Raw genomic sequence first — 12,072 nt, forward strand, 5'->3', positions numbered from 1 at the left:
CGGCAATTCCGTTTGCTCCAGATTTTAAAGTTTTATCCAGATTGTATGTTGTTTTTCTGTTTTGATCTGTTGTTTGGATTTTTGTTACGCCACTGGTGGGAGGCCCTTTTTCTAGCTGCAGATCACCAGTGTGGTCCTGCAGTTGGGTTATCCCCCAGCGCTACATATTATTTTTGTTGTAATATATTAAAATTTTCTTTGTTTCTTTTATTCAGATGCGGAGTGCCGACGTGGAGGAGACTAGGGTGCCTTGATGGTGGGATCTTTTGAGTGTACACACCTGCCTTGTTTAGTTTATTAGTGTGAGTGTGTGATTTTGTGTTGCACTTGTGTCTTGGTGTGTTTTCTTTTTTTTGAGTTTGTGCGTGGCATCCCTGCCCCTCCACTGGTAAGCCTCAGCTCTGAATACCTTTTTAAGCATATTTGTACATGGATATTTATGATTGTGCTTTTATACGGTGTTTTAAATAATTATTAATAAATTGTCAACTTGTTTTATCATTGAACCTCGTCTCTGTACTGAGTATAACAAACCTAACTGCCTTCTTGGTGATTAGTGTTACTTCCAGTATTCTCTGGGTGAAATTCCCAGAGTGGCGTTGTCTTTTAAACTGTGAAGAGTATTTACTTTATTCTCACCTCGTGCTGCCATAAAGTTGGCTGACAGGATATACTCTTTAAAAACAGAGACGTGTGTTCCTTTTTATTATCTGGTGTAACGTAAACTGTTTTTTTTAATTCATTTTGTACAGGATAAAAGCAAAGCAGCAGCTACTTTGGTGTTGGATTCCACAGCTGTGTTACAGAGATGGAGGAAGAGTTACAGGAACTCAGGGACTTGATTGCGCAGCTAAAAGCAGACAATGAGAGGCTGCGTCAGGAGAGGGCTGTTGGGTCAGGTACAAGTGCTACACCTTCTACTTCAACTGCATCATCTGTTAACCCCCCAACTGCTAGTGTCCCTGTAGCAGAGAGACTATTTTTTGTGCCCCGTGACAGAAAATGCCCTATGTTTAGAGGAAAATCAGGTATAGGGTTGAATGAATGGTTGGAGGAAATAGAAGTTTGTGCTAGGGCACGTCATTTGTCTTTGGCTGATAAAGCATTTTTCCTGTTTGACCACCTGGAAGGGGAAGCACGTGAGGAGATCATATATCGCTCTAGTGTAGAGAGGACTGATCCCGCTAAGATCATCACTATATTGCAAGAACTTTATGGCTGTTCAGACTCCTATGTAGCATTGCAGGAAGCTTTCTTCTCTAGAAAACAGCAGGAAGGTGAGACACTGCAAGAGTTTTCCCTTGCCCTCTTGGGTCTTATGGAAAAAGTTAAATCGAGTGCCCCTAATGACATGCCCAATGCTGATTTTTTTTTTTACTAAGAGATCAATTTGTTGAACAGGTCTTAGACAGTACGTTGCGGCGGGAGTTAAAGCAGCTAGTAAGGAGGCAGCCAATCCTGACATTGCTAGAGATTAGAGGGGAAGCTATTAGGTGGGAACGTGAAGGGTTGCCTAGTGGCGTTAGACATAGAAGTAGTTCTGTCCCTTCTGTCTATGGCATTCAGTATGGGGTCCATAGCGGTCCTTCAGGAATAGCCCAGTCCACCCATCTGTCTGAGATGAAGGAATTGTTAAAGCGCCAGCAGGAGCAACTTAATCAGCTCATTCAGAGTATTGCTCGATTGCAGAGCCCCCATCGAATGTCTCGCTCGGGACGGAGCGATTCCATTATATGCAGACGTTGTCAGCAACCTGGACATTTTGCCCGGGAGTGTGATGGGGAACGTGTTCCTCGTTCCCGGCCTCCTTCGCAGGCCCCTCCGCATAATCGCAGGCACTCTCCTTTAAATACGGCTTCGGAAAACTAGCACCCTCCGTACTGCCGAGCCACAGTTCGGGTGGGGTGTCTATTGGCTCAAGGGTTGTTTCCAATGGTCCTGAGGCAGTCTCCAAATTAGTTTCATCCTGTCCACATATAGATGTGGACATGGGCGGTATAAAAGTACCTTGTTTGGTTGATACAGGGTCCATGGTGTCTACCATTACTGAAAGCTTTTTCCGCCAGCATTTTGAGTCCTGGGGTCAAGAACATCTCCAAGCTTGTCATTGGTTGCAGCTTAAAGCGGCTAATGGTTTGTCTATTCCCTACCTTGGCTATATAGAGCTAGGTGTAGAGCTCTGTGGTAAGTTCATTCCACAGTGTGGCGTGTTGATCGTTAAGGATCCGCCAGGTGCAGGACCTTCTACGGTTCCAGGTGTATTGGGGATGAATGTGATTCGGAAGTGTTACCACGAGCTTTTTGGGCAACATGGTGAAGCATTGTTTAGTTTGGGCTCTGTCACAGAGGCCCCTAAACCCCTTGTGCATGCGCTGCAAAAGTGTCATGATGTTAGTATAAGAGCCCCACCGGATTTGTCTGGCCATGTGAGAGTGAGAGATAAGCGAGCATGTTGCATTCCGGGTGGTGTAATGAAAATAGTGGCCGCCACCTGTTCTGAGCAACATTCAGGTGCCACCGTGTTATTTGAACCCAATGATGTTAATTTGCCTGCTGGACTTTTAGCGTCCCCTGCATTGGTTCGAGTGGTTAGAGGTACTGCATACATACCAGTTGTTAATGTAGGGACCACAGCGGTTTTGCTTCATCCCAGGACCATTATGGGGACCCTGGAGGATGTTCACGTTGTCAGTTTGCCTGCTGGTGTGACAGAAATACCCCATAACATAGCAATAATGGCATCTCACACCGCCACTCCTACTGTGCAGGATCAGATGGAAGGAATTGATTTGTCTAAACTGTCAGCAGAGGAACAGGGACAGGTGAGGTCTCTCCTTAAGAAATACAGCTCGGTCTTTTCTACTCATGACACTGATTTGGGTTGCACTAACTTGATCTCCCATGACATTCCGCTCTTAGATGATATCCCCGTGCGGCAGCGTTATAGGCGCATCCCCCCTTCAGAGTATGAGGTTGTGAAAGAGCATATTAACCAGTTACTAGGGGCTAAGGTGATTAGAGAGAGTAGCAGCCCCTATGCTTCTCCCATTGTGCTCGTTAAGAAAAAGGATGGCAGCCCGCGCATGTGTGTTGATTATCGGCAATTGAACAACAAGACAAGGAAAGATGCATTCCCCCTGCCGCGCATTGAGGAATCCCTAGATGTGCTGACTGGTGCCCGTTGGTTTTCCACGATGGATTTAGCCAGTGGCTACAATCAGGTCCCAGTTACGGAAGAGGATAGGCCCAAGACTGCCTTCTGTACTCCTTTTGGCCTATTTGAGTGGAACCGAATGCCATTTGGGCTCTCTAATGCCCCTAGCACCTTCCAGAGACTAATGCAACGCCTTTTCGGTGATCAACAGTGCCAGTCTCTGCTTCTCTATCTTGATGACATTGTAATCTTCTCATCAACAGTACTGCAACATCTTGAGCGGCTGGATGTGGTGCTAGGTCGGCTTCAGCAGGAGGGTTTGAAAGCAAAGCTTGCCAAATGTGCCTTTTTCCAGCGGGAGGTTCGCTACTTGGGCCACGTCATCTCCGATCAGGGTGTCTCCACGGACCCTAGCAAGGTTGAAGTGGTGGCTAACTGGCAGCCTCCTAAGACTGTTTCAGAACTGCGGTCCTTTCTTGGGTTTGCCAGCTATTATCGCCGTTTTGTAGAGGGTTTTGCCATACTGATCATTTTATTAAAGATGAAAGACTTTAGACAATTTTTCAACTCTCAGTAATGCCATAGTGATCGTTTGATACATGGACCTGCAGCGGAGTTTAGGCCGAGACACGGCTAGTGACGTCAGACTTAACGATGGGATAGGACAGAACGATTCTACTCTGTGACGTCATCAGAGAGACGGCCTTCACTTTGACAGATCTGAAGTCATGTCTGCACTGCGATGATGAAAGCTGATAAACACATTGTTATTTATCCATGAAATCACCTCTGTCCTCTCAAGTGTAGCTGTTTACAGAGCTAAAGAAGTCCTTCATCATAAAACCATAAAAACATGTATTTTCTGTATTAAGTGACGTCATCCTCACTCTAACCTCTTACTTACATTCTGTTCAGTTTTCCTGCTGTAAGAAATAAATTGTGTGAAAATATAAATGCAAGGAAACATCCACTAATCACAGGTGAGCCGTTTGTTTCTGACTCACAGTAAATGAGGCTTCAGGTGTAAATACCTCAGAAGTGTTTATGAGTTCAGTAGAACCAGACCGAGTCAACAATCATGGCATCCACACCACTACACAATGCAACAGAAATGCCTTCATCATCTGCTGAACCACCTCTGAATCACGATGCTCTCCCTGCATCTAAAAGCTGTTAGTCAGGATGAGATGCTGCTGTGATCGCTCACAATTTACCTGTGAGATCTTTGTAAATATTGTCTTTGTTTCTGAAGGAAACACCTTTAGTCTGTTTTTATTTGGAGTGCAGATCTGGGCGTCCATCACTTTAACCTGCACACGTTTAGTGATTGAGTGTAGTTGATGTTTGGCAGCATTTTATAAGTGACAGTTCATGAACGATGTCAGTAAGAAAACTTTAATCACAACTTCACAACTGAAACCTGAATTCAGTGTTGCATAGTTTACTAACAGTGTGTGCTAACACTGAAGTTAGCAGTTTGTGTCCTAAGAGCTGCTGTGACAAACCACAGTGACCGGCTACAGAGTTTTAGTGGTTCTAGGTGGTTCTAATATGTGACCTGTTGAATTATTTACCGGGATTTATTTTTCATTCTTCTGGTGACATTAAAGCATCACTTGTGAAGTATTTATGGAGTTTAGTTCTTTTACTGAAAGTAATAAACCTGAGAGGAAATAAACTTTGGACTTCAGTAAGCTGAGCTCTGAAGCTGTGATGGAGCTCAGTCGGTGTGAAGGCGGCTGCTGTGTAGCAAATGTTTGTCTGAGGTGCTGCGACTGATTGTGGTGCTGCAGGGAGCTGACTGTCCTCCAGGTGGCACTAAGTGAAAAAAGTCCAAAGAAATAAACTTGAACTGTTTTTTGAAGCCTAAATGAAATGTAAATAAACTTTATAGATACATTTAAAACCAGCTACTCTGTGACTTTACACACTCACACTGTACAGTGACAGAACTGACTGGAGCAGCACAGAGTTAGACTTCTTTTCTGGTTGTGGATTGGTTCGTCAGGATTTCCCCCTTTACAGGTTTAAAAACAATCTTTGTTTTTAAATATTTTGACCTCCTTCATGTGTCTAAAGGTGAAGCAGCACCAGCTTCCTCTGGTCCTCATGTTGTAGCTCTGTGTGTCCAGCAGGGGGCAGAACACCTCCAAACTGTGCCAGCAGCTCTCACTGTGAGCTCAGACGTTTGTGGACACTCAGTTTGTTTGAACATAGTAAATAGTCAGAGCTTCTCAGACATTTAGACGACTGTTTATGGGGACACCACCTGCCCGAGGGTGTACTGTGTCAGAGAGGAGAGGTGGTGTATGGTGCCTGGTGTAGTCTCTCTGCTGGTTCATAGTTTTTACTGAGGAGCTGTGTTTATGTCACGAAGGTTTCGTCTGATCACTGTGGTGCAGTTTGGTTTACTCTGTTTCTGAGTGTTTGTAGGATCAGTCTCTGCAGGTCACCTGATACCTGGCAGTGAAGTGTTTATAAATCAGCTCCATCAGATTTAATCCAACAGAATAACATGTAACAAGTCTGCCAGAGATTAGTAATATCTTCCCCACTCGCTGTCTGAGGAGGGTGCATAGTATCCTGCGGGACCAACATCACCCTGCGCGCCACCTTTTCCACCTGCTGCCCTCAGGGAGAAGGTACAGGTCTATACAGGCCAGAACATCCAGATTGGCCAACAGCCTGTATCCACAGGCTGTGAGGCTTCTGAACTCTCTGCCCCCCTCTCACGGACAATAACCATATCCAACTCTTTAATAGCACTGAACTGGTCTGCATTGGTGCATCATATCTTTATTCTCTTTCCCCCTCCTGTCCCCCCCCCCCCCCCCCCCCCTCTTTCTTAAATAGATAACTATCATATCTGACATCATATCTCACAGTACAATAATAATATTGAATGGGTTGCATTGTTGTACTTTGTCATGTTTCTCAGGTCTTTGTCTGAATTTCTTATGAACATTACTTGTCATGTTCTCATGTTGTTGCTAAGGATTGTCTTATTGCACTGGAGTCACACTGGGTTAAATATTTACACTTGGGTTTTAAGGGGTATTTATTATTTTCTTTATTATTGTATTTATGGGTTGTACAGAAGCTCCAAACGCAATTTCATTGTTCTCTGACAATGACAATAAATACTTATCTATCTATAAAACACTCCAGGGCTTTTAATCTGAAACTTTCTCCAGAGCTGTCTGGAGTTTTCTTACATTAAAATATTCTGGGATTACCAGACTGTCCACATCATGTGTCCTACCAAAACTTTCATCCACAAGTATACCCTGACATTAAACCCAAATAGATTTGAGAGCGAGTCATTAGTATCAGTACTGTGTGTGTGTGTGTGTGTGTGTGTGTGTGTGTGTGTCTGAGAGAGAGATATTCAGGTAACTTACTGGGTTACTTCACATGCTCACACCTTTTCAGCACAACAGGTGCAGTTTGGTGTGTTACTGCCTCCTGCTGGAACAATGATGTCATTGTTAATGTATCACTAACCTATTAATTAAACTTGATCTATGTTACTGTTGTCATGAGACCTGGTGTAGAAAGAGATTGAATTCCCTCCGTCGCCTTTATATCACAGCTGAGAGGTTAAAAGGTCTTAACATTTCACCTTCTGTGAGTAAAAATTGCTAAAACAGAGCTTCTCTATTTTGTAAAAATAATTTATTCTTATCAGAGATAAATCAAAAAATAAGTCTGATCAATATTTTATTGAGAAATGTAGTGGTGTGTGTGGTGTAGGATGGGATGTTTGATCTATAAAATGTTTGATTTAATAAAAGACATTTAAAAAAATTCAAATTGATGGCTCTATCATTTCTAAGTTTTATTTCTTATTTTAATTTTACAACTTTTTCTGGTGACGTTAAACTCCTTGTTAACGTTTTTAATGAACACAGCCTTCCAATTATCAGTCAGGCAGTGGCGTGTCTAGAAAATTTTTGTTGGGGGGCCCAGGTAGGGGCACAGATTGGGAGAAGGGTGGCAGATGTAATTGGCAGATAATGTTAAAAACAATTCTACCAACCGTTAACCATAATTCAATAACCCTGTAAACCTAATAACCGAATGCGCTTTTAACTCTCATTAGAATGAGATTTTAACCACTATGGTGCAAAGTTTTTAGATACTGCTTTGATAAAGTACAAGAGATACAATCAGTCAGTGTTTATTCAGCAGTCAAGGACAGCAATATTTGCATAGTATTTTTACTGACATATAGTGCACATATGTTTTGGGCAAAAACATTTTTGAATATTAAAATACGAACATTTTTAACATACAATTGGCAAATTAGCCAATGCCAATGCAAAACCAATGCCTGTTAAAAAAAAGAAGATAATCTTCTCACAAACTGGTGTTTGATTTTGAAACAGGAAAAAAGTGGGGAAACAAATGAAAAGACTAACATTTGAATAAAACCTGAAAGCAAGTAAATACTTTATATGCTGCCTTATGGTAAACTTTGGTAATATTGATGTATAAAGAACAACACTGGCTGATGGTGAAATACAGTCAGCTGGCATGGTGACACTGCCAGTATTAACCTGCAGGGCTGGACTGGGACAAAAAATTGGGCATTTTCACTACAGACCGGCCCACCAGGTATTAAAGCCATAAAGCCTTTGAATGAAAACAAATGCTGTTGTGACAGTGATGCACACTGTCTTGTTGGTATATGTATGATTTCTATACATTTTACGTCAGATAAAAACTTTGTTCGCAAGATTCAGATAATTATTTAATGAAAGCTAAATATTTGAATTGAGAATAAAAAAAGAAAAGTATTTCCTTGTGCCTCCCTCTCCCTGTTAATGCCCTACCTGGCCCCCTGGCAACACTTTGCTAGACCCGTCCCTGCACAGTTACCAGCTGTCAGCTACTTAGAAAAGGATCCTGGTGTTATTTGTCTCTCAGAAACAGTTCATAACTTCCCTTCAACTCATTCATGTCACCTAAAAGGTAAACCTGTTTCTCCATCACCTGTTCAGCTCTGATGATTCAGTAAGGACATCTCCTGGTTTCATCTTCATGTTTCCCTCTCACCACATATCCAAACCGACATCATGACCAGCAGCTTTACAGCTGTGGCTCCAGCAAACATCAGCTGATAGTAGAAATTAATATTAAATAAATTCTAACAACAGCTGATCAAGCTTAAACGTGCTGCTGTTGTTTAGCGCGACATCCGCTGGTTTCCTGTTTCTGGCGCAAAGTGGGCAATAAACAAACAAGAGAGACGATCAGCTGATCATTGATCAGTTTCATGATTGAAGTAGCAATAGAAGAGGCAGCTGTAAAGACAGAATAACTCCAGCTTTGTGTCTTTTTCCATTCTAGCTAAAGTACGGGACAAACTGCGTCTCTTCTCAGCTCAATACGAAACGTGTAATATTTTCTCTGAATGAGGGACCATTCCATTTTTTAAGGAGCTGTTGGCAACTCTACTAACTAACCTTATGAATAAAATAAAGTTCACTATCAGTAACATCATAGCAACCGAACAGCTGTATAGAAACTCGTCATGCTAGCTCACGCAGTATGAGGTATTGTAACTGACTGTAAAAAGTCAGCACAACGAAAATAAACTGCACCTAAACTTGGTTTATATCTGACCCAGATAGACTGCAGGTCATAACTTCTTACCTGAAGTTCAGTTCACCTGACACTTGGACCGGCGGCCACCTCGGGTCTCTCCTCCTGCCTCACCTTCCCTCATCCACCTGTTGCCTCTGTGGAAGCTCCGCCATAGCCACCACCAAACAACTGAGTTATTTTTACACATCGGCCAGCATCTGGCCAATCCACCACCTCTCATTTACAAAAAAAAATAAATAAATAAGTCATCAGCCCACCATGCAAACGTCCGATGGCTAGTCCAGCTATGTTAACTTGTTAATCTTTCGCCGAAAAAATGTTTTCTGCGGTGCCGTCTTTCGTGCTTGGCTCTCCTACCTTTGCTAACATGATGCTCATAGCGCAGAAGCCGATGCTGCATTCACTTACCCTCGGATATCTGAGCTTCACTGTGAAACCATAATCGTACATTTGATATTTCATTAAATTTTATTGTTTTAGCTTCGGGGTGGCACCTGGGGTGGCCAGTCTGGTTGGGGGGGTGGCCTGTGCCCCCCCAAGCCACCCCGCTGGACACGCCACTGCAGTCAGGTGGCTCTGTACAAAACCAGCTTTGCTTTGTCAGTTCCTGCAAACTCTTTATGGATAAATAATTAAACTTGTGCTATTTGATGTTCCTGTCAAAGAGCAGAACATCTATGGAAGTCCATGGGTCTGACTGTCCACCGTGAATACTTCAAAGAGCTTCTTCACTTTTATAATGAGTCAGTGAAAGGAGCACTGTGTCGTCCATCAAGTGTGTTCCACAAGAAAGGTGAAGGGATGGCAAGTCAGACAGAGAAATACATAAATCGCAGCAAAAAAAAATTTTCTGGCACAACTTCACCTTCTTCCCAGGTGCATGGAGAGGATGAAAGAATTCACAAAGCAGGAACTCCAGCAACACTTGAGGGAAGATGAACAACTTTAATAATTGACCAACCCGTTTCGGCTTGTGGCCTTCATCATGGTCAATTATTAAAGTTGTTCATCTTCCCTCAAGTGTTGCTGGAGTTTGATAGGTTTGCAGCGTAAACCTATTCGCTGGAACGTTAAGGACAATTTGTATGGAATCAGAACGATGCCACTGTTGTATTGCTTAGAATGTTTGCACTCCGTGCTTACTGTCCCTTGTGGTCCACCGTAGTGGCAACGGGGAGTGTTTGTTTTTACGGAAGTGGGTGTGTTTTATGTTGAACTGAACGAGCGGCAATAAAGAGAATGGTGGCTCACGAAGCAGATTATGAATACGTTATTCATAAGTTTGAGACAGAACATTACATGGTGTCAGAAAAAATCGAACTAAACGCCCACTGACAGAGCGAAATGGATTCGTCGGGAGTTCCTGCACCACGGATGGACTGGGATTCAGCCAATCTTCCCGATGCCTGGCGGAGGTTCATACAACATGTGAAGCTAATGTTTAGTGGCCCGCTAAGCGGCAAGCCCGAGGAGACCCAGTGCAGCTATCTTCTTCTGTGGGTAGGAGAAAGAGGCAGGGACATTTATAACACATGGCAGGTATCTGATGAAGAAGCTAAAAAGCTGACCACATATCTCGACAGGTTTGAACAGTACCTCATGCCGAAAACAAACACCATTTTCGCCAGATACAAGTTTAATGAAAGACTCCAAGGTGAAGGGGAGTCATTTGAACACTTTGTGACCGAGTTAAAGTTACTCGTCAAGCAGTGTGGCTACGTTAACAGTGATGAAATGGTCCGAGACAGGATCGTCTTTGCAACCAGTTTCCCACAAGTCAGAGAAAAGCTGCTGAGCCAAGGGTCAGATTTGACTCTAGAAAAAGCCATAGACATTGCACGCTCCTATGAGATCGCACGAAAGCAATTGAAAGCCATGGTTGACCCACACACGAGCCTGCAGGGAGCAGCGCCCGCGCATGCAGTATCCGCTAAGCGCCAGAGCACGCAGCAAAAAGATAGGAGGGCACCTCATCATAATAAGATGGGAAAAGTGTGTGGAAGATGTGCACGAGCACACAGCCAGAAGGAGGAGTGCCCTGCAAAAGGGAAGAGGTGCAAAAAGTGCAATAAAATGAACCACTTTGCTAAAGCATGCCGTTCACAAGCACCACATCAACCCAACCCAGTGTACTCTATTAACCCTGACACTCCAAGCGATGAAGCTATTCATAGATTCCATAACAAAGTGCAACGAAGGGGAGGCCGATGAACAGGCTTACGCTGACGTAGAAGTAGGCTCACTGCATCACACCATGAGTTTTAAGCTTGACACAGGAGCCACTGCTAACGTCATCCCTGCCCGATTGTTTAAGAAGTGCTTTAAGCAGGTTAGCTTGGCACGCCCACACGCACACTATCTGGCTATGGAGGAGAAAAACTCAACATCAAAGGCACATGCCAGTTGACGTGCAGGTGGAAAGACATTCACAAGATCCTGACTTTTGACATAGTAGACACTGCAGCACCCCCCATCCTAGGGTTGAGAGCATGCCTGGATCTAAACCTAGTCAAGCTGGTCATGTCAGTACAGATCACAAGCGTCATGGAGGAGTTTGCCGATGTGTTCAAGGGCATAGGGAAATTCCCAGGAGAATGCGACTTACACATTGACCCAGACGCCATGCCCGTTGTGTGCCCCCCATGGAGGATCCCTTTCACACTGCGGGAACGACTTAAACGGGAGTTGGATGACATGGAGAAAAACGGCATAATCGTCAAAGTAAAATTCAATTCAATTCAATTCAATTTTATTTATATAGCGCCAAATCACAACAAAAGTCGCCTCAAGGCGCTTCATAGATACAGAGAAAAACCCAACAATCATATGACCCCCTATGAGCAAGCACTTTGGCGACAGTGGGAAGGAAAAACTCCCTTTTAACAGGAAGAAACCTCCGGCAGAACCAGGCTCAGGGAGGGGCGGCCATCTGCTGCGACCGGTTGGGGTGAGAGAAGGAAGACAGGATAAAAGACATGCTGTGGAAGAGAGACAGAGGTTAATAACAGATATGATTCAATGCAGAGAGGTCTATTAATACATAGTGAGTAAGAAAGGTGACTGGAAATGAAAAACTCAATGCATCATGGGAATCCCCCGGCAGCCTACGTCTATTGCAGCATAACTAAGGGAGGATTCAGGGTCACCTGGTCCAGCCCTAACTATATGCTTTAGCAAAAAGGAAAGTTTTAAGCCTAATCTTAAAAGTAGAGATAGTGTCTGTCTCCCGAATCCAAACTGGAAGCTGGTTCCACAGAAGAGGGGCCTGAAAACTGAAGGCTCTCCCTCCAATTCTACTTTTAAATACT

Source organism: Perissodus microlepis, chromosome 3 (genome assembly GCF_051167445.1).
Source record: "Perissodus microlepis isolate ML-2025 ecotype Zambia chromosome 3, ASM5116744v1, whole genome shotgun sequence".
NCBI lineage: Eukaryota > Metazoa > Chordata > Actinopteri > Cichliformes > Cichlidae > Perissodus > Perissodus microlepis.